Consider the following 25,119-nt stretch of genomic DNA (forward strand, 5'->3'; position numbering starts at 1 on the left):
AAATTATCTCAACTGGAATCGATAGTTTCCATATTTGGATATTATAATGTGATTCAGAATACTTACAGGCATTTAGAACGTACGTAAAAGGTTTTCATGTGTGTTTCTTGATATGTAACAGGTTTTAAGAACATTGACATGAAAAATGTGTTCACTTCTAAAATCATTTTATGGGGAATCATTTAAGTAAGTTTCGTAGAGACGATTTGATTCATTGCTTTGTCTTTTTAGGATAAAACGTTTCAAAAAGTATTTGGAATTTTCGTCAATAGTAATTTTAATGGAACAATAAAGCTTATGTTGTGAAATTTCGTCAACTTCACGGTAATGAGTTCCTATCAAAGGACAATGAAATGTACAAGGATTTGAGTAATTTAATTCAGGTGTATGTTGATTGTTTCATGTTGGAAATTGTTTCAGAAGATTGCCAGCATTAATTCAATAATAATATCGTCTTCATTATTTTATCAACAATAGATAACAAAAAAACAACAGTGATTTATTGCTAATGAATGGCGAAGTTCATAATCAACACAATGCAAGCATAAGTAGAACATGTTCTTCTGTGTAAAACCCTATAAAGCCAAAAGTAAAGACGAATCAAAATCAAACAGAACAAGAACAATCCCTATACTAGTTCATGTAAACACTCCTTGAGTTTGTGACGTAAACAGATGATTCCTTAGACTTGAGTTTTTGTAAGTTTTCAGTGCACCTGACAGAGAATTATGAATGCAAGCGATTTGATATCTGGAGAACCGTTTGTACATTTCTATTTTGAACTTTTGTGTAGCAAGGCAACCTATATTTCTATTTTCATTATTGAATTTGTGGATAGTTGTGGGATACGTAATTTTTCTGTGAAGGTACTTTCACTACTGTTTCATAATTGTTATATTCTGATATAAACCAATTTGCAATGCGACGTTCCATTCATTAGATCTCAACAACTTTATTTTCTTTATACGGACATCGGGACATCTAGTTTTTTTCATCGATTTTTGTAGCCACTGCCATAACAATGTTAACATAGAGCAATATGTTTATATTGTTTATATAGAATTTTCTTGAACCTTTTTGAAACAGTTTGATATCAACAAGGCGCCTGGTCCTGATGAAGTGCCAGTCATCGTAATCTTCCAAATAACTATAGATCAAAAATCATGGAGAAAGCCGTAGACTACCATATCCTTGAATTGGAAGGCTTCAACATCTTGAGCGATCATCAAAATGGCTTTCGTATGTCACCCATATTTGGAATAACGCAAAAGGAGAGTCAAGAGCTGCTTTTTTGATATTTTTAAAGCCTTTGGCCGCATGTGGAATGAGGATTTGCTGATCAAACTTCGATGCTATGGCATATCGGATCATTTTTAGGTATGACTATCCAGCTTCCTGAAATAACGTTTCCTAAAAGTGGCCGTCGGTGGATATTTCTTGATTACTTTCACCATCGGGGAATCATATGGTCTCCAACCCTCTTTTTTATTGTATAACAACGACTAATTGGAAAACAACAAAAATCCAGTACGCTGCTTTGCTGACGACAGCACATCTTCACCGGCAGAAGGAGGTCGCATATCTTGATGAGGATCTAGAGGTGACTTTGAATTGGGGGAGTCAAAATGGACATCAATATGTCTTGGCACAATCATGTCGCTGGAATTGCAAAGGCTGCTTCACAAAAGCTTGGAACACTGTTCCGAACCAGAAAACTGTATACACCTCAGCAACTTTTGATGCTTCATAAAGTTTAAATCACACCTTCAGAGTATTGTTCTCATGTATGGAGCTCCGTCCCTAAGCCTGCCTTGAAGCTGCTGGATTCCAGGCAAAGAGCCATCCGCCTAATTGGAGACTCGAACATTACTTGCAACCTTAATAGTCTGGAACATCGAAGAAGGCTTGGAAATTTGTCTCTCTTTCATAGATTCTTTCACCGCTGTTAGAGCGCTTTACGGATTTTCCTGTAGTCTTTGTGTTCAGTCCTTGAAAAAAAGAGAATGCTCGTTGGAGAGAAATTTAGGGCTCATGGAGAGTTAACCGTCGAAACTGAGGCCTATTCTATGTTTGTCTATGAACCTGATATTCCCTATTTTTTCCCACTGCCCATTTTTTTGCCTAAGTACTAGGGACTTTTTACCACGTTCGGCTCAAAGGCTAATTAATGAACACATTCGTAACACTCGCGCCTCCATAGTTTAATTACCGCGTTTCTTTCCAATTTCACTGTACCATCGACGTGGCTTTCTTCGTTTTCAACGATGTAGGTAAAGATACACCTACAGAATTCCAGTTCTTTTACCGCTGCTGTCGCCTAATGAATTAATTTCGATATCTCTCGTCTTGCATGCGCGTATGTGTTTGTGTCTCCGTTCTGCGATGCCAAAATGGTCGCTGGTGTAACCTCGATTTTTCTTGCCGTGTATACACATACCTATTTATAAGTTATTCGAGAGCAATTCGTTTTTGTGGATGTGAAATCCTGTTATAATGAGAATGTGAGCGAGTACAGAGCGGCGGAAGCCCGATTCACACCGCAAAAGCGGATTGATACGGAGATAATCGGAATATTAATCGGCCAGCCTGTATGGCGAATTCGGCGACGACGCTGCTGTCGCTAGATGACGATTTTTTTGTGGGCCGGTTCAGAATCTGGTGTATACTGTCGTCAAGATCATAGTACTGAGAAATTTTTATTCGGAGAAGAGGGAGGGCACAATTTTTACGTAAAAAGGTATTAGTCCAGTCGAATTAGGATTTGACAACGCAAACATTTTTACTGGCAATTTTCTTTCGGAATTCTTTGGGGGGGGGTAACTGGCAGTCTAAATTCAAGTTCCCGGATACCAGACCCCATGTGTCATCCGACATCTTGAATTTAAGGGTTGATTTTTGTTTATTGAATAACTCCTTTATTTCTCAAAAAATAATAATTGCAAAAGTTGTTTAAAATAATTTCTCACAATTATGGTTTCCATCAACTTTTTCCTATGATCCATTTATAGTCGAAAAGAGGGGGTGGATTTTTTAATTGAACACCTCTTTTATTTTCAATTTTACGAGAAAAGTTGTAATGAACAAAGTTGTACAAAATTGAATTTTGTACAATTTTGGTCCTCATCATTTTTTTTGTAAGATCGTTATTTACTCATGGTCATCCCTAAAAGAAACAATCTCAGGTGTACCGCAGGGAAGTATTTTAGGACCCTTGATGTTTTCAGTGTTTATTTTTGATTACCCCACTTTCTTATCACATTGTCAAGTACATCTATACGCAGATGATATACAGTTATATTTGTCTTCTCATAACACCGATACAGAAAGTTGCATGGCCAATATAAACATAGATTTGCCCAAAACACCATATAGCATATAGGGTCTCAAAGACAAATACTAAAAACTCAGTGTAACTTTACTCATAAAATCTCTCATAAAACATCTAGAGGTGTCATATCAGGTGATCGAGTGGGGAAAAATTATTTTTAGGGACAATGTGACATATAAAAATATAATGTGTTAGCGTTGGCTGTAAATTCAATATTCGTCAAAATTCATTTTTTTACCGCGATGTCACCGAAAAACAATGCATTTTTTAGAGAAAACTCATGAAATATTTTTTAAACTACTTGAGAGAACGTTCATTTTGTTTTTTAAAAAAGGTCCTAGCATAAAAAATAAGCGAGTTATGACGAAAATAAAGTTGGTTTCTCAGTAAAATAATACTCAGTAAAATAATACTTATCGATATCTTTATTATTCTGGAATATATCTAACCTAACCTGAAATTGTTACATTTTTTTATAAAGACGTTCTATTAGTTTAATGGTCAAGAAGGCAGAAAACAAGTTGAATTATTTATTGCATAATGCTACCAGTATTTAAATTAATCCTTCGAGTCGATGAAAAATATTCGTCGTAACCTTTGCTTATCCTTTCATTTTGAATCCAGTTATTTTTAATTATAACTTATTATCATAACAATCTTGAAAAACATCAAAATGAGAGTTTTTGATGACCTATTGAAATGGAAACCTCATGTTTCCGGATTTTTTTTGTGTTCCATTAATGTATCGCTTCTTTCGTTACATTTATTTTGTATCAACCTATATCTATGATGAATAAACATAAAATATTTTTACAACTTTACAAGGGAATACTATCAGAAAACAACTACTCCCCTGGCTAATACCACGAAGAGCTTTGGCCTGCGCATACCACAACTTGGCGAATTTTGCGTCGTAACATTTGTCCCAGTTTAAGTTATTATTATCTTGGTATATTATTATTGTGAAACAAAATAAAGTTATTTTTAAAAAGTTATTATTTGAAACCCAAATATAACAAAGTGGCGCAGTCGGTAGGATTTCTGATAACGTAGAAACTCCAAGCCAACAAAGAATAGAGGCACCAGAGAAGCTCCTACGGTGTTCCCCAGATCTTCAAAGAAAAAAGAACCAAAGAAGCAACCCAAGTAGAAGGACGGTCTCTTCAACATTGAGGAAACACGTGTAAGTCACAAGCCGTTACTCATCCGCAGTGGAGTTCTGCCTTATGAAGTAGGATGTCATCCTCCACATCGAAGAGAAGCACGACAAGAGAAAAAGAAACCACGTAGATTTAGGAAGAAGACGAACCAACCCCGTCTTGAGAGTCCTGTGGATTAGGAAAACGTAACTTGGGCCTGCACCCGTGAAAAATTCAACTGACCCAGGAACTGAAGGTAAACGACCGTAGACAACGACGTGTGTTTGCTGAATAGGCTCCGGAACTAGCCAAACGTCACACCCATGCTCAATCCCTAAAGATATGGGATGGAATCAAATAATGCAATCTTGCCAGGATCATCCAGGACGACCCTGGGAAGCTGGCGCCGAAGAAATATCTGGCGATAAACTGGAAAAACCTTAACGGTAGGATTTCTGACTGGCCACTGTCAACTAAGGAAACACCTCACATGTAGCCCAAGTGCTGTGGACCTACACTCACCCTCCCTACTCTACAGATACAGATAGGCCCCATGTATAAACAAATTATAAGAGAAAACATTATCTAAATTGGAGCTACTTCTGAGGTCTCCCGAGGAATAGCCTTCGTTGATGCGACTATATCACCAGGTCGAAAAATATCTCGGCGTGGGTCATTCCACTCCGCGAGCGGTCTTTTATCGCGGCGCCCCGCGTCCCGGTGAATCTCACCACAGCCGCCTCTGACGGAATAATTCGCAGGCAGGCAGCTGTCTACGGTCCGTCGTCCCAAACTTGGCCGTTATCGCGAACAAAAACGGTTATATGGGCATGTGTTTGTGCTGTTGAACACCAGTACAAACGGTGCATGAATAATACCGATTGTTTTTTTCGGAGCGAAGGTGCCAAATCTATTCGAAGAGTATAATTGTAGTTTCCTTTAGAGAGTTTTCAAAAAATATTTACTAATGGCCTTGAGAATAACCGGGCAATCAGTTGAGTTTTCAATATTCAACAGCGGCAATTCTCTCTCTGGCGCGTGGTAAAAGACAAGGACGATAAATGGTTTCAACGCGATTTCTTGTTCTGTCAATAATAGCGCTTGTGATGTGCTGAATGCGAAACAAAGCATAAATGACAGGCAGGTGTTTGCTGTCTACAGACAATTCTTCTCTGGACGCCCTTCCTTACTACTTAGATGACAGATGACATTACTGTCAAATATTAGTTTCAGCAAACATACTTGTAAATAATCCAGTCCAGTTTATACAGTCCGTTTTTTTAGCTGATCCCACTATTGTCGTCTCGGAAATTGTGGAATTGAACAAAAGTTTTCTATTTTGGGGAACTGGAATTATCTCTTTTCAGATTGAGAATGTCAGTGGTTGTTTTTGAAATATTCGCCAAAAACTAGAGTTGTGAAATTTCGTTTTTTGGCTCTGTTGTCTCCGTTTCGAATGATGAAAAAAAGGCAGGGAAAGTTACCAATATTGTTTCATATTTTTTTATAATCTGATTAACCAATTTGCAATGCGACGTTTCGTTCATTAGATTTCATCATCGACTTTATTTTTTTTTTAATACGGACTACTAGTTTTTTTTTTCATCGATTTTTGTAGCCACTGTAATAAATTCAGCTGTACTACAATAACATGTGTTTCGCGACGTTTGTCTCCGAGAAAACATCATCAATATTTGGGTAACTCTCAAAAGGTGAAAACCAATACTTCAAAACTCGAAAATACATAAACTTTACACATCTTTTGAAGATTTGCGTAAATTGTTAATGATTATTTTCATTTGGGGTACTACTTACGTGGTGATTTTCACATTTTTCTTTCGCTGAAAATCATGCACCAACATTATTTTTGTTTTAATGCCAAGCACTTGAAAACAAATTTTGTAAGACTTTATGAGCTATCACTCTTCTTGTATTGGGTAGCAGATTGCCAAAAACGACTCTCCTCGATAGGAAGACTTAACAGATTGTCTCTGGAATGTATGCCTGGCCATACTGGCCTGAAAAGCAATGAGGCTGACTCTCTTGCAAAGGAGGGTGCTGCAAGCGACTTCATTGGACCAGAACCTGTCCATTGGCATCGCTTTGGGCTTTGCCAAACAAAGATTTATGGACTTCTGGCAGAATCTCCCAGGCGTTTATTCACCCTTCAAAGTTTGATACTAAACAGTTGTTGACATGAACTACGATGTCTAACAGGCCTTCTTACAGGTCACTGTCATTTGAATCATCATATGCAGAGAATCGGGACTGTCGGAAGACAGTGTGTCGCCTCTGTTTGGAAAATGATGAAACAGCAGAGCACATACTTGTGCCTGCCCCGCTGCGAACCGAATCAGTACAATTGGTTTGAATCGTACGTCTCAGACCGAAGTCAAATGGAAAGAACATCGGAACTCTCAGAAAGCAGGGCAATCACATCTGGTGTGCCACAGGGTTCTGTGTTGGGTCCAATTCTGTTTTTGTTGTATATTAATGATTTGACTGTGATAGATATATCTGGCAGCTTTACTCTATTCGCGGATGATACAGCAATATTGTGGAAGGAAAAAAACCCAGAAGAGCTACATAAAAAGATATCATCTGATTTAGGAAAGGTGAAAAATTGGTATGATGCTAATTAATTATTTTTAACACTGACACGTGTTTTTTACACGCTTTATGTGTATGTATGTATGTTTGCTGGTATGTATGTTTGTTTGTAACTCTCAAGCTCTGGATCTGTATTGACAGAATTATCGGCATTATTGCTTGATCTATTCGCGGGCAGATGGCGCTTTTCGTAACCTCATTGATATTTCTTGTTCTTTGTGTTTTTTAGTTGTTTTGAACTATATTTATTCGGTAGCGATTTGGTTCATTTCGTAGAGAAAAATTGGCCCAAAGTCGTTTACGAAATCATATAGTAAAAAGCTGAAAAGAGGCAAACTATTGAAATTTGAAAAAAAATTAACATGTTTCCGAGTACAAAATTCTCTATCGTCATTCCTAAATGGTTAACTTTTGAAACTGCCAAGATTTGTAAATTGGTATAATTCACTTTCATCCATGATCTCTCCGTATTATGCATGTATTTTTGTATGAAGAAAATCAGGTCATGAAATGAAAAAAAATCATTTTTCTTAGGAACTTCTGTAGGACTCATGAAAAGTTCATTTTGCGGTTCATTGACTGATCAATACCTACATACTTTATCGATTTTCACGATTACTTGCATATTTCAGTCATGGGCAAGACCCACCTTGCCGTTTTATTTTCAATAACCATCACTTCAGCCGATCTCTCACAAACAAGGCGCGTTATAAAGTTTCATGATGGGATAACAAAATATTTGACTGAGAGTGAATACTAACGAGGGCAGGTATTTCGAACTACCTGTACTGAGAATTCTTCGATTCGATCCTAAGTGGTTGAAATTAGGATTATGGCCACTTCGGCAGGTCATTAGTCCCGCAGAGAGAACAAAGATTTGCATGAATTACCCATTTTTGCTTTTGTTATCCTTGCAAAAACGAAGTATGTAGTTTCTTTTTCGATATTCGTTGAACGATTTTTTTTTTCAGGTGGTCACCTTGCTTGTTATCTGATTTGGTGAGACCATTCCGAATTCCCAATGCCTCGTCGTCATATATACAGGTAGGACGTCAATTTACTAATTTTTTTTGTATAGTTGATAAATAAATTGTTTGTGAATGTAATTGTTGAGACCTTCTTGTAAAAATTAATTTTACAGGAGAATCCTAACATTTCCTTAAATGTTTTCAGGCACATTTGAAAATAAAGTAAAAGTCACAAACTTGTAGGGTACGTCAGTTTAACTATTAGATTGTCTATAGAATTGAAAAACCGTATAATTATTTAATTATTATCATGGACAGTGTTTTTCGTTTAGTAACGGGTCAGTCTATTTATTTTCAGATTGTTATTGATAAGTTGTATAAGATTAAGCACTATAAGAGTTATAAAACTGTCAGCTCTATAGGTTGAAAATCAAACTTGAATAGAAAGTATAACATCGTAATTTCGCATCTTCTGACAATACGGAATTTTTCGTTAACACGTAAATTATGCGGCGTCAGTTAAAAAAATGAGGTAAATGTTAATTTTTCTCAAAAAATATTAATTTTTTCATCAATCTAGGTTTTGTCGCCTTCAAAATAGTCCTTAAAATTTCTGACACAACGTTTATCTAAAACACATCATCATGAACGATAATTAAGAATATATTATACTTATCAATTTCTGTGACTTCTATCAGTAAATGTGTATCCATATGATTGATCTCAAAATCAACGTTAGTGATACGAAACTTGTAGTAATATCTAAGTTTCATTTTGTATTTTCTTGTGATTGTATTTCATAAAAAATCTGGACTTTTTCCTTCGGCAAATTTCACAATCATTCGTCAACTCTTTGTTTGAAGGTGATTGACAATGTTTCGTGATGAATTTCACTAGTTCGGACTTCCATTGTCTACTATATAAAATGATTTGAAATCCCTGAAACAAGTAAAAAAGAATGATTAAAAAAGGATTGTTGAAAATAACAATTATATTAAGCAACAATAAACCTGAAATGAAATGATAGTGAAATAACCTACAAGTAAAAATATAATAATTGAATAAATAAAAAAATAAAAATTAAAGGGATGCAAAAAAGAAAATAATAAAAAATAAAAAGTGTAGAGATTCCAAGTCACGTTAGTTCACGACGTTTCGATTGTTGGTATCTACAATCGTCTTCGGGTGATGACTGCTCATGACAGTCATCATGATTAGTCGCGATCCTTTGTTCGCAGGCATGTTAGCCGTACACATTCTCGAACCATCAGTCCACCCTTTCGTAACTGTGTCGTGAGTGTCATAACAAGTTTCTTCCATATAGAGAATTTGCCGTTGTTCTTGTCTATATTCAGTTATTTGTTCGTAGTATTTGTTACGCAATTCCACTATTCTTCTGCTTTGCATAACTGCTTGACGTTTGTTTATTATTTTAAATCTAAATCCTGGTTTCTTTAACCAATTCTGAAGAGTTTTGTCACAGCATCTCACGTTATGGCCGGAAGTATTCAGTTTCTTCCTTATGAATTCAGTTGTAGGAATCTCATTGCTTTTATAACAGTCGTATAATATTTTTTTTCAATGATTTTATTAGATGAACATCTAAAGGTGTTGGTAATCCCGCATCAAATCGCGTCTTGCGTTCATAAGATTCATTTTTGACTATTTTACGTACAGTTGAGAAAGGAATTTCGATCAAACCTGATATTACTTGTAGTGGTTTGTTTCCCTCGAAACCAAACTTGAGATGTAGATTCTTATATACACTAAAACATACTCTCTGTGTTTCAATATTCAAATGCATCCGAAACTTATTCACTGGTATCTCTTTTGCATTGTTCACCATCGCTATTGGAATCACTACACTGGAAAAATTCTGCGTTGTTATCACACTTATTATTACTTCTCCAAGGACGCCACATTTTAAACAGATTACAAAAATTTTAAGTTATTTTAACTGCACCAATATCGAATTTCAAAACTCAAATCGCGATCAGTTCCTGAACTGAACACGACGGCGATAACCATCCCCGCATTCCAGATTTCTATTCGTCACCGTAACATGACTTTGAATTCAATTTTATGACTCTTCAGCCAATCACAAAACTCGGTTAGCAAAAATTATCCAATACGAACCTCCAATTCTACAGTCCACTTGGACTAGTTCGCAGCCGGTTCATTTCCATGTATTGGTTTTTTGGCCTTTGAGAGTGAGAGTTTTGTCCCCAAAAAAAATAACGAGTTGGAAATCAACACAAATTTACCATTAAAAATTCAGTATAAACCCCCTTCAAACACTCTTCAAGCTACCCCACTGACGAAGGCTCTTGTACATCGATAGACATTCGGAAATGTTCGCCTCCCCATTCGGAGCGCCTCTGGCAGCTGCGTTCAATAAAAACATGTCTATTATTTACATGTACCTGATCGACGAACGATAAGGGTAACAACAATCGAGGGGGTAGCAAAAATTAACCGGCGGCCGTGTACGTACACGTACTTGGATGGGGGACGTTCCGTGTGTTTTATACATTCTGAAAGGGGTCCCCTTAATGCATGCCACTTCCTGTTTGTCGCACGCACGTCTGAAATTCTCCTCTATTACGGCTGCTCGAGTAAAACGGATTATTATTATGTTTTATCGCGGAATATGGTCGTTCAGGAAATAAGTCTTGTTCGACGAATTTTCAAGTGTTTGCGGATGATTTCGTAATAATTTTCAATTTTAGGGGGTCATTTAAGAGTACCCTTCTTTCACGGGTGACACCTCACCCGGCTGGAATATTCTAATCGGTATCTACAGTGCATTTCTTTAATGCCCCCCCTTTTATTTTTTATACGGGGCAACTCAAAAAATTTAAATTTGGGATGATTAAATTAAGATTGACAGATGAAGTATTCAAGATGGCGACTGGGTGCCATCTGAGAAAAAAAAATCAAAGTTAATATCTTCACCTTCTACAAAATGGCGGAACATTCAATAATTTTCTGAAGACAAACACATTGATATCGATATTTCTAGAAATATTCCTTTTTATCTGCCATATGGCAATTCCAACAACTCGATAAGGTTTGTTAAGTTATTTTTTGTTTGTAAAAACGACAAAAAAATGTGAACATAATTGTTCAGTTAGAATATTCCCATTTAGTTTTCGGTTTTACTAGTAGAAAGGTACCACGTCAACAATCTCTATAATGGTCATTTCTCGTCCATTGGAAAAACAAATAATAATAATAATAATAATGATAATGATAATAGCGACTTTATATTCCATTTTACATAATAAATAATTATTTCCATCTTGAAATTCTAATTGTTGGCGTAATAGGCGAAGTTCAGCTTAAAAAAAATGATATGTTTACATTATTTGACTAAGTAAATTAAAAAACATTCTTAACATTATTATCGAGGGGTGTTCTGCTTCTTCAATAAAATTATTTTCAGATTCTCTTTAAACTCATCTAACTTCATCTCTTTCGAAATGTTTCGGAATTTCATTGTAAATTTTTGAGATCTGATAACTGTAGGATCTTACACATTGTTGTGTTTTGTGCAATGGTGGTGTTGAAAGCCCTTTGAACCTCAAGTTCAATGTATGTACGTCAGTTCGGAATTTGATTTTATTATATAGATATTCTGGTGTTTTAGTTTTAATTATACTATGTTATAAGCTTGCAGAGTGGAGCAACATCCGATTATCCATGTTCAACCAGTTTATATATTTCAAAGTATGGGTAATGCTTTCATATTTACGAATACCGAAAATCAATCGCAAGCAAGAATTTTGTATTTTTTGCATTTTCTTTTTATAAAAAACTGTGAGATTTGGACCATACAGACAATCTGCGAAATTAAAATTGGATAAAACCAAGTTCTCTCAAAGTATTTGATTTTTCTTGATAAATATTGTCTACTACTGTATATCAATTTCAAATGTCCATATGCTCTGCGAATTAGTTCATTCACATGTTTTTAAAAACGAAGATTCTCATCTATAATGACACCTAGGTTTTTAGCACAATCAACCACTTCGAGTATTCTTTTTTTTTGGGCCAAAGACTAAAATATTTGACTTACAGCATTAATTTGTAGACCGTGGTTTGCAGATGAAGCTACAAATGCATTGATATCAATATTGATGCGTTCACATGCATCAGCAATGTCATTAGGATCAAATGAATGGTACATTTGAGTATCGTCTGCGTAAAGGTGCATTCGACAATATTACAAATGTTTGATAATTTGACTTGTATATAGCGAGAACAGGTCCAAGGATAGATCCTTGGGGTACACCTGATTTCAATAATAGTTTAGGTAAATACGTGCGTGATGCGATTTTTATTTGCGGTGCGACGCCTAACTTTCACGAGTCCGAAAGGATTTTCAACGAACGTTTTCCGAATCGTCCTATCCTTAGAAAATATTTGAGGGAACTTGTATCCAAATTCACAACTACCCGTAGTGTAGGTACATAAAAAAAGCCCCCAGGTCATCCGTCCGTTTCGGAAGAATTGGGGAGATGGTAGTAAATCCTGAACAGTCTTCTTATTCGGTCGCGAATGTTTGTGAGGTGTCTCCTTCTACTGCGTGGAGACTTCTGAAGTGGAATACGTATCGTCCATACAAAATTAAAATGGTACACCAATTAACTGAAGATGACCCTGATCGAAGAACAGAATTCTGCGAAATCGTGACGGAAACCATTGCAAGGAATCCTACTTATCTCCACAATATTTAATTTAGTGACGAATGTACATTTTTTTTAACGGCAATGTTCACAGACAAAATTGCCGTTATTGGAGTGACACCCACCCTCACGTTTTCCGGGAAACACATACCCAATATCCAGAAAAATTAACGTTTGCGCAGAAATATTGGAAAACCATATTGTAGGACCTCTATTTATTGATCAAAATTCAACAGGGGAACTGTAGTATTTGAATATGCTGGAAACTATTGTTGACTCTCTCACCACTAAAATCATCGAAGCGAATCCTAATGAATTCTATATGGGTATTGTATTCCAACAAAATGGAGCACAACCACATCACTCCAGACAAATAAGAAACTATTTGGAGACTACTTTTCCCGGTCGTTGGATTGGCCGTCGAGGTCCTACAGAATGGCCAGCCTCCTCGCCAGATTTGACACCTTTGGACTTTTTTATGGGGCTATTTGAAGCAAAAGGTGTATAAAACTGAACCTGCTTCAATATTGGACCAACGGCAGATAATAACAAATATTTGTACTATGTTTGGCGTAAAATATCGGATAGGCTGTTCATATGTCAAGAAGTTCAAGGCACCCATTTCGAGCATCTTCAAAGTCAAAGTCAAAATATGCTTTATTGTCTGAAGATTAACTAAATTAAAGTCGTTTCTTTGTCTGTTTGTGTTAATTGAAAATCGATTTTGATGTTTTGCTATGAGACATATAGTTTCAATAATAAAAATAGACATTACAGTGAGGATTTTCTTTTCCTTAACCAGTGCTCTGCAAGAATATCGTGGTTTTTCTTTACATAGAAAACGTACAGCTTTTTTCTGTATAACCAAAATTGATTACAAGCACCCCAGAAAGGAATTTCATATCGTAGATGAGATTCTATGAGAGAGTGATATGTTACTTTGGTAGCAGCAAATCCCAACTCATAAGATGTCAGCCTCACAGCATAAGACCCTGAGGATAACTTTGATTTGAGACTCTTGATATGGTCTTTGAATTTCAAATCAGTGTCAATGGATAGTCCCGGAAATTTGGTTGATGGTTTATTCTTAACAAAGATTTTGTCAATTTGTAAATTGCTGATGGAACATTTGAAGCAAAGTACGTTTGTTTTAGAGATATTAAAACTGAGAAGATTTGCGTCACATCATCTTTTTATATTGCTTTGGTTCATTACTGTTTGAAGTTCAACGGGATTTTGATCATGCCATAAAATTGTAGTGTCGTCAGCGAATAGTGTGAACCCTCCTTTAATATCAATGGATGACAGATCATTTATATACAAAAGAAATAATAGTGGACCTGGGACTGAGCCTTGTGGAACTGCACGGTTTATTTTTCTCAGAATAATTAGTCGTCAATTCCTGAAGTGTGTTTATTTTTTATCTCCCTAAAGACTCCTTTCAATTCTGAGAGGTTTGTGTCATATAGAATAGAATTATCTGCTATATCAATATCAATTGAATTATCAAGTGGATCATACGGATCGTGAATATTTTCAGTTAATTTTTCTCCTATCATGCAAAAATAGTTATTGAAATCGGTGAATTATAACTGAATTGACTTAAAGCTTATTACCTCGTATTATGTAGTTAAATGTCAATGTATTTCTTTTTTCTTTTCAGAACCTTCCGGTGAATTCCTTCGTTTCATGGTAACATCAAGGTAAGTTGCGTTTGAATTTTTATTTGTTCGAAATTTAATTTTTTTTTCAAAAACTTATTATTTTTGCCGGTTTTTCCTTCCAAGTTGATCTGTTTGATAGTCGCTGTCAAATATACTTGGCGCAGATCTAGTAGTCTCCTAGCATTGAGGAGAAGCAATCTCTTGGGAAAAAATTAATCTATTTCATAAGCCTTCATAGGCTTGTTCCATAATTAAAATCTAATGAAATTATTAGGGAGACGCTCAATATATTTATGGTTTAGGGTCAACGAAGCGGCATAACGACGCTTCAGCTAGCTGTATATATAGTCGAGTTTTGAATCTCTTCTAAAATGAGCGGGCGACGTGAATCTGGGAGTGGCTAATGGGGCGCCGGAGCGGTAGTACTTATCCTGAATTTTTTGTGCGGTGCAATTTTTTATATGCAATTAATTTGAGATTATCTGACATTTATGTTTTTTAATGGATGTAATGAATTATTCTTGTTCGATTCGTGAAAAACTTGATTTGAAAGTAGCTACAAAACTAATTATGGGCCTACAGTGTTATTGATTTAGTTTTATCGGTTAATATCTATTATATATATATATATATATATATATATATATATATATATATATATATAAATAGAGATTTTATCGAGTGTGCATGATATAAATCAAAAATGAAAAATTCGTGGATATAACACTCCAAACAGGGGGGTAAACCGCGGACACGTGTTTCTGGCTATTGGCCTCATCAGCGCGGTGCAGCCAAGTGTAAAGATGGGCAACACTTGTTTGCCGAAAGCAAAAACGTGGTCGTGTTAGATGTAGCCTGGGAATTCTAGGTCTTCTAACTGGAACCACAAATGTGCGGTTGGCTTCTGTTGTTGACTCCGTGCGTTTGTGTTGTTTCCTGCTTTCGGCAAACAAGCTTTACACTTGGCTGCACCGCGCTGATGAGGCCATGAGCCAGAAACACGTGTCCGCGGTTTGCCCCCCTGTTTGGAGTGTTGTATCCACGAATATTTCATTTTTGATTTATATCATGTACACTCGATAAAATCTCTATTTGTATTTATATACTGGACCCGGATGTCACGCAGGTAGCTATAGCTGCCTACGTAGTCGTGTTAGATGTAGCCTGGGAATTCTAGGTCTTCTAACTGGAACCACAAATGTGCGGTTGGCTCCTGTTGTTGACTCCGTGCGTTTGTGTTGTTTCCTGCTTTCAACAAACAAGTGTTGCCCATCTTTACACTTGGCTGCACCGCGCTGATGTGGCCAATAGCCAGAAACACGTGTCCGCGGTTTGCCCCCCCCTTCGGGTATTTCATACTTTTGATACAATTATTTTTGAAAATGATTTTTTTTGTATCGAATTGAAATGGTTGAACATTTTTTGTGTCCTTCTCTTAGATTTTCAAATGTGTTGACTTTTTTTAGACAATGGACAGTGGGTTTCTTTTTGATGCATTACTTTCTCCAAAATTTCTGAATGGAACTATGCAAATATCCTCCATGAAATCCTGCATCGAAATTGAAGAAAATTCGACGTCAGTTTTTTTTTCGTTGCAATCTTGACACGTGATCATATTTGATCGCTGACTTTTCGGCGTGTCATCAGCCACGCCCTCTGAAATACTATTCTAGTGGCGTTCCGTACAATGTATGTATGCGCCAGCGGTATTTATTGCGGATATAAAGACACACTCTAGCGATTATTTGCCGAGGAATGGAGAAGAGGTTAACGAACGATCTTCCGATCTCGCGTCTGATAAGACTTTTCCAGTTTCCAGTCGATCCTCTGCACTCTTCCGAAGAATTGGCCTACGCCGAGATGCCAAGAATGGCGAAGATGAAAGTCGTCGAGGAGTGTCACTGTCGATAGAACTATTGCTGCGTGGTATACAGGGTGTCGCACGATGTCTTTCGCAGGCATTATCTGCGTTATTGGAAAAGATAAGGACATATTGTTTTCAAGGTGCATGATTTCAAGGCTGAAAACTACCAAGTTACAGAATTTTTGTCGTAGTTGAACAGAAATTACGTACAGGAGAATTTTCTTCTGGAAACGATAAAATCATTATGCTACACTTATGGCACTATATTACATGTAGTGTCCAACATTACATGTTGTTTAGATGATTTGTGTTGAAAATGTGGAAAAGAAAACTTCAACCAAAAAACGTCTTCGAAAGTAGTTCAAAAATTACAATTGGTGACCCGAGAAGTGAATAGTTCTTACGCATTTGATAAAACCATGGTCAAGTTACTTCAAAACAATCGCGAGATCAGTTAGTTAACCTATTTGAATATTTCAATGTCAATTCTGGTGGAACTGTTCCTGACATGAAAATAATACTGGAGGCTGAGTTTCTTAAGGAGTATCCCGGATTGACAAATTCCCAAGACTTTGATTTCACAGACCTTCTTTGCAAAATCAGTAATCGGAAAAAATCTAAGGAATCTCAAGCAGAAGGTAGTTTAATTGAAAAGATGAACAAGTTAGAGATTCTTTGTAATAAGCTGATTGAAAGTCTCGAAAGTAATAATAGGGGAATGGAAGGCATAGAAAAACGTATTCAACAAATAAAGGACAATTAATTTCAGAGGCGTGCTGATCTGTTTACTCATGTTCCGAGTTCCGACACATTCTGTGACATATAACATTTTGTGCACCCAACCTATCTTCCTCTATATGAATAAATAACAAAACAACTGTTGTTTATGTGGCTTGTGGAGGTGGTATTGAACTATAATTTATATTTTGCCTTAATTGTTGATTGATAAAGATAATTTTCCTTTTTTCAAGTAGAATATCTAGGTACGTATAAATTATTTCAACTTGATGTAGGCGCTGTTGCCAATATGTGAATTAGAAACAAATCCCTTTAAAAATTAAAACCCAACATTTGAAACATCAATTTCAATACTTTTTGAAGTGAATTTGAAAAACTCATGAATGAAACTCAACTTTATTTTGTTGAAACTTGCATTTGCTGTAATAACCCAAATTGAGGAACATTCCCCATTGTCAAAGTTCGGATATCCCTGTTGGAAGGCCCTATATGAATAAGTAAACAGTAGACGAACTGGGATATGACTTTCATCTCTGCTCATACACTTCAGTGCCCTTTTTGGCATTTCTATACTGTTGAAAGAACCTAAACGCATACTCGTACCAATTACTAATTCGCAACAATTCAATATACTTTTTTTTTATAAATTGATGGGTGTAGCCGTTACTACGTGGATGAGAAATCTGTACTAATATAAATGTGCCGACTGCACGGATTTAGATGAAACTTAGAATCATCAGAATGGGTTACAATTTTTAAAGGTTTTGTGTAATTTTGGTCATAATATAACGATAAGTATTAAGTAAGTCGGAAACATTCTTGATTCCTGAGAGCTATTTTGGCGTGCGCTGCCTATACCGTTGGTGTTACATACAGATAATGTATCGTAATATTGTTTATCTTAAATAGTTCTAAATGAAAGTTCGCGATAGCATATCTGCCCCTTATGTAGAAGCCACTGTATGCAAAATACTGAGCCATGAATATAATTGAATTGGATACCTTTTCTCACAATGCACATTTTAGAATGTATGTCAAATTCTTATGAAAATTTTAATTCAGATAAACTTTGTCTTTTACACTAAGAATTTTAGACGAATCGTTTAAAAGTTATCACGAGAAGATTAACTTGACGCAACTCAGTGAGTCATCACGCGTCGCGTCTACTGTAAGACGACGGGGGTCGATGCGCGGTGATAGAGGGGCGATTTAAGCAATGAAGCGCCATCGCCAAAAACATGGCAGACGTCGTTGACGGTTATATTACTTTTGTGAATTTCTTTATACTTATGATGCACTGTTTGGAACCTTTGGTGTAGTAATGAATAATACTGGAGTTTTTTCCCAACACCAAATCGTTATTTTTAACGATTATTCGATTTTCGAAGTTATTCATTACTTAATGCAGTTAGCATATTTTTTTAGTTACCGTAAGTAGAAATATAAATTACTAGCTGTTGCCCGCTCTTATATTAACGTACAGCCGTAGCTACTGAACCTAGAATCTTGAAATATGCAGGTAGGTTCTTTGTATAGCTAAAATAAATATCAAGACAGGGAATCAGGAATTTCCACCACTAAGAGGAAAAAATAGGAGTTCAAAGACAACTTCGTCAGTTTTGAAGTTGTACCACTTGTATTTGTAACTATCTTCATTGTATTCGTTCGAAAACACGTTCGACAACACGTTTTTGTTGTTGAAAGGTTCAAGAATGTTGAGTCGTCCGTGCTACTTTATGCCAATACGAAGCACAATACCTGGTACTTTCCCGTGCAGACGTGCCAAGATATCAGCTCGATATTTTGGCAGTCCTCTCTGTTTAGCAGATACCTTTGACTTCGAACAAAACTCACATTCAATTCTTTCGGCAATTAACAACTTCTCGTAATGAAGACGAGTGACATCATCTCGCACACATGATGATGACTATGAATAAAAGATGCCTCGACGCGAAGGTCGAAAAAGGACCGTGGGAGGAGAGAGCGGGACAAAAAAACAGCGGCTAGGGGAGATTGAACTTGACCCAGAGAGAGAGAGAGAAACGATCGGCCGTGACCCTGTTCGGTTATCATTCGTCTGCCGGTGATAACGACATTGTAATGTGCTGAAATAATTCTTCCGTTCATTGTATAATCTGTGGAAAAATTGTTCTGGAAATTGTTATTGGCGGAATAACAATGCTGCTGTAACATAACTGGAAAATTTGAAGGTGATTGGCAGTGTTTCATGAATTTTATTAGTGAAATATCATGAACTTCCTTAGTTCTGAATTCCATTGTCTGATATTATACAGGGTGTAACTGAATAAGTGTGTTCCCACGAGTAGCAAGATAAGAATTGGTCACCTCTGGCAGAGCCCGCATTACCAGAGGTAGGCTGACTACAGTAGTCCAGTCCAGTCCAGTAGTCTTGCGACACCGTTCGTAAGACCCGGACAGGGCCTCCAGTCGTCTGGCCGTTCCCCAATCCGCCACTTGGGGACGCGCCCGATAGGTAGCCCAACCCACGGAGTCTCCCGCATTTATAGATGAAACGTCAGGCACGAAAACTGGCAGACCACTGCCAACAACGACGACCATTTCATTAACTAGGGCTATCATACAGGGTGTAACTGAATAAGTATAAAACATTTCAGGAGGTGATTCCTCATCGAAAAAAAGATGGGATCTTTCATACTTCATTGGAGCATCCCTTGTTAAGATACAGCCCCTTAAAGGTCGTACATAAAATTTGTATAACAATTTTTTTTCAGAAGCACTGAAAAAGTTGCAATATTGAAATCAACCTGACGTTTTGTACTACCTAAAAGACACTTAGTCAGTAATTTATTTGGTTTACCTCATGGTTCTACGGGGTGGAAAACGCAACCCCTAAAATTCATTTCCGATAGCCTGTCTCTTGAGTTTTTTGCCCAAAATAAACCAGTTCGCAGCAAAAAATTATTTTACGAACAACTACAGAAATACATCGTCATAAATGCGAACTGGATTTATTGTTATTTTGTAGTTAGTACCTGCATTAAACGATTAAAGGGTAATAAACAAAACTAATTTATTAATAACAAAACACACAACAAGTAGAAATCATAGTAAATGTTCAATATGTCTACCTTCAGACATTCGCATGCGTCTAGACGTCGGCGCATTGAGCCACGTATTCGCTCAAATATTCCTGGAGTCCCTCTGATTACCCTGCACGCATCGATGATGCGGTTTCTTGAGTCATCTACATCGCGAACAGGAGTACGATAAACCAAATGCTGTAAATGGCCCCAAATAGAGAAATCGAGAGGATTGAGATCCGGGGATCGAGCGGGCCAGTTCTGTGGTCCTCCTCAACCTATCCACTGATTTGCATATGTTTCAGTTAAATGCTAACGTGCTACTTGCCTAAAATGGGCGGGAGCCCCATCATACATAAAAAACATATCCCTTCTGACGCCCAAAGGAACTTCCTCCAGCAGTACTGGATGCACTTCTCTTGAAAATTGAACGTATGCCTCACCATTTAATCGAGGAGGTAGAAAATGAGGCCCAATTAAATCATCCCCAATAACTCCGAGCCACACGTTAAGAGAAAACTGTTCTTGATGGTTAGTTTCGATAATAGCGTGAGGGTTTTCATCAGCCCACATGTGGTAATTATGAAAATTAATAATCTTGTCCCGAGAAAAACTACATTCGTCTGTGAATTCTATCGTCTTCAGAAAGTCGCAATTTCTTCTAATCATTTCCAGCATCCAATTGCAAAATTCAAGACGGTTCGGAAAGTCTCGCGTTGAAGATGGTAAGTGTATAAGAGTTGTTCCTTTAAAATTCGAAATACCGTCATATGATCAACATTTAGCTGGAAAGCAATCTTTCTAGTACTGGTAGTAGGTTGTTCTTCAATCAAATTAAGTACTGCTTCCTCAAGCTGTGGTGTTCGTACTTCTTGATGGCGACCACAATCCTGCGTTCTTTTGTCGAATGAACCATATTCTCGTAATCGTTGATGAAGTCGAGCAAATATTCTATGTGAAGGATGCTGCCGTTGAGGATACATTTCAGCATATCTTCTAGAAGCTTCTAACCCATTCCCCTGCGATAGACCGTAAACATAATGCATATCAGCCATTTCCTCATTTGTGTATGCCATTTTAATAACAAGTGAATTATTAAAGTAACAAATTAAGAACAGAACAACAACACACAATTAGTATTAATTCAATTTCGAAAATTCAAAACTGACAGCGTCATACCAATTCAATTGTCATTATCGCTAATAGCGAATAGTTTCGTATTTTCGCATTTATGACGATGTATCTCTGTAGTTGTTCGTAAAATAATTATTTGCTGTGAACTGGTTTATTTTGGGCAAAAAACCTAAGAGACATTTTTTGTTTAGAATGAAACAGGCCATCGGAAATGAATTTTTAAATGGTTAACAAATGAGACAAAAAGTTACATTGGAAATACATTTTAGGGGTTGCGTTTTCCACCCCTTACAACCTCCTTCAATGTTTTACACTTATTTAGTTACACAATTGTTCTATTTTAACACGCTTTCATTAGCTTCACCTGTATGTATGTTTGTTTGTAGCTCTCCTTGCTTGATCTATTCGCTGGCAGATGGCGCTGTACGTAGTCTACTTAATGGCTGATTGAGCCCAAAGTTTAGATAAAATGAATATAGTTTAAAAATACTAAAAAACACGCTTTTATAGCATACGAAACTAAAACATGAAAAATTAATATCGTTTGAGAAACTAAAAAAGATGCTTTTGAAGAACATCTAACTAAAATTTCATTTTTTTTAAATAAGCCTAAATCAATATTAGTATTTTTCGTTCGTTATTGTTTTAAGCTTGTCAAAACTTCAGTGTCGTATAGAAAAGGAGTATTTAGGTTGCTTTGTGGTTGCACAAAACTTCATATTGGCCAAACGGGGAGAATTGTTTCCCGTATAATCAAAGAACACATCAGTAGTTTTTTGAATGTGAAAACCAATTCCACATTTGCAACTGTCTTTTGATAGATGGACACAAGTTCAACCACGACTATGAACGTTTAAATGAATTTTTTTTTTAATCAGTTGGAGCTGCAGATTAATTTGAGCAGTGCTGTAGCGGAAATCGTTTCTTCGATTATTCGCACCATTTTTATATAAATTGAGTATAAATTCATGCAAAAGTTAATATTCGACGTAGTACGAATATAAGTTTACATAATTTTCTCCATTCGTCTATAACGATACCTTCTCGAGTATGCACAGATATTCTGGGTTTTACAAGGTATATTGAAAAAATGAAGGGAATTTTCATTTTTCTAAAAAAAATATTTATTCATCAGTTTCTATTTCGTTTTGTTTCAGTACATTTCAAAATGTAATTAAATGAATAGAAATGTGCACAGAGAATATTATTCATTTTGAATCGTCTATTGAAAAGTCTACGAGTGTCATGTCGGGAGATCGAGATGGCTAACGGCAGGAGGTATTTTTTATATAAAGTATATTTTCGACGTTTTTGCGCTCTTCGAGACGCGCCCGAGCGAGAAAAACCAATTATCGAAAATAACCAGCGATGAACATGAGAATAACTACAGTCAACAAGTCTATCGCCTACAGGCATCTACTTTAACTGTCAGTTCAAAAATCTCGATTCAAAGTTGTAAATTTATTGAAAACAATTTCTCTTGCGAAGTTATTCTCTGTTACTGGAAAGCCTGGCAAAACTAAGTCGTAAATGTGTTTTTTTTTTCATAAAACTTTGTAGTCTCATTATCCAAACCAAAACTGAACTTGAAATCAGTACCATTCTTCCACAAGAATAAATAATGAGAGGAGTCCAAGAATTGTTCCTTGGGGTATTACTGCTAATTTCTCCATAGTAAATCCTATTTGTTTAGTAGTTTTCCACCAAGTGTGTAATGTCTCTAGAAAACGTTTTGAAAGGCAGAATTGAGGTCTTTGAAAATTTGATTTTAATTAATGATTTATTTAGCTAGATTCTTCATTAAATATGTCCCCCGTGAAGAAAATTCTTGGCAAATGAAATGGAATAGAATTTCATAGTGTTCATTATGAATGACTATTTCATTAAAAACGTTTCTATATTTGGAAGTCAATACTAAAGTACCGTACAAGCTAATTTATTGATCGTTGATGATGTTTTTTTCTGAAACGATTATACTCGTTCATGATATTCATTTTTTAAGGTGATATTTTCGCGCAGTGGAAAATATAATGAGGCCGTCGTTTGAGCTGGTTGTTGAAAGTTGTTTAATGTATATTTTTAGGAGATCCGGAATAGCGGTGACAGCGATAATTTTCAGAGAATTCATTTTGATGCACTGTATCGGACTAGATCGGTATTTTGGGAGAGATGTTTTTGTTATAATATCATGTAGATTATGAGAGAAGAACGGAAACTAGTTTCTCAACTATTTTATTGTTTTTATTTACAACCAAAAAAGTTGCTTTGGCATCTATTCATATATTCTTGTTACATAACACAATATAATGTAGTCGTAAAGGGGCCATCTTCCATGTATTTATTGAGATACTCTGAATCCTAACAGGATATTTTTTACCGTCTAAAAGTTCTCAAATCCTACTTCAAGTAAATGCTTCACTTCTTGTCAAGAAAAACGATCTATGCAGTCCAGTCCGTGACTTTTTTCCGTATAATTTTGCCAAACTTGTTGAGTCATTCTCGTAAAATCGCCCGAAAAATTGACACATTTATTCACGAATAAGTTGAAAAGTGTCGATTTTTTCAGAAAAAAACTTTATACAGTGTGACCTATTTTTAATAGAAACACCCCCCTAAAATGTGAAGTTGTAAATCGATTTTAATATATTTTTTTAAATGTCAAGTAATAAAAGGTCTACCTTGGGACAAAATTTGAAATGTTTATTACTACGATATTTTTTCTTAGTCGAAAATCTGGATTTTTTTATTAGCTAACAGTCACAATAATCTTTTTTTTTATGATTTCAACAATAAAGTGCCGCCAGATGAAAAAAAAACAAATGAAAATAACGGAATTACATTCACACAATTCAACTAACAATAAAGCAAAAAATTTGAATAAACGTAACTAATAACTAATTATTGAAATGTTTCGATTCAGTGCAACAATTAATTTTAACTCATATTCTAGTAGCCTCTACTAATCCACCACGTATTTCGATACGTGTCGTAGTGCTTACGAATGTTTCTGATTACGTTCTTTAGTTCTTGAGGGCTAGTATCTGCACATACCTGTCGAATTCTTGCACAAAGTTCATTTCTATCTCTTGGGCGGTTTTTGTAAACCTTTTGTGTGAGAAGTCCCCAGAGAAAAAAGTCCAAAACTGTGAGGTCTGGAAATCTGGGTGGCCACTCTATAAACGGACTACCACGGCATATCCATCGGTTTGGAAAATGTTCGTTAAGCCATTGCCTCACAGCTCTGGCACAATGAACTGAACACCCAACTAACTGGACAATTAAATTTGATCGTTCATTGATTGGCAGCTCATGAATAGCATCCCAAAACTCTGTGTTTAAACATTCTAGAGACCTCTGCGCATTAATGTTTTCCTCAAAAAAGAAACGACCAATAATTCGTTCGTTCAATATCCCACACCAGATGTTGATTTTTTGGGAATACTGGCTTTTACAGTTTATTACCCAGTTAGGATTATCCGCTGCCCAATAGCGACAATTCTGTGATGACACTACTCCATTCGTAGTGAAAGTGGCTTCGTCGGTATATAAATTATTTTTTAGGAAATTTCTATTGTTTAAATATTCCCCTTGGGCCCATAAACAATATTCCAGGCGTCTTGCTTCGTCGCCTTTTTGAAGTGTGTGTAAAAATTTTGGCTTGAAAGGTTTAATATTCTTCGCCTTGAGACATCTCCGAATAGTTTCTCGTGGAATATTCAAATCTAAAGTGGCATTCCTTATACTGGCATTAGGATTATTTCCGAAGTAATCTAAAATGATTTGATCATTCCTGTCATTCCTGTTTCGTCTTTGTACAGGATTACTTTTTAACATCATTTTTGATACTGCACCAGTTTCATTGAATATTTTATTTATTTTATTTACCTTACCGCAGCTAATACGAGGACGATCTGGATGTCTCTC

General features: G+C 36.2%; 1 protein-coding gene across 1 annotated transcript in view; it reads left to right on the forward strand.

Annotated features, from left to right (window-relative positions):
• tou (bromodomain adjacent to zinc finger domain 2B toutatis) overlaps nucleotides 1-25,119 on the forward strand; it is a 94,883-nt gene that overhangs the window by 27,609 nt on the left and 42,155 nt on the right. The window contains 2 exon segments of the mRNA XM_074181326.1: nucleotides 8,049-8,121; nucleotides 14,397-14,436. The gene's annotated coding sequence lies outside the window, so the exon portion shown is untranslated.

This window comes from Leptinotarsa decemlineata, unplaced genomic scaffold (genome assembly GCF_025532065.1).
Source record: "Leptinotarsa decemlineata unplaced genomic scaffold, Ldec_3_MD MMD2_tig00026307_RagTag_RagTag, whole genome shotgun sequence".
NCBI classification, from domain to species: Eukaryota; Metazoa; Arthropoda; class Insecta; order Coleoptera; family Chrysomelidae; genus Leptinotarsa; species Leptinotarsa decemlineata.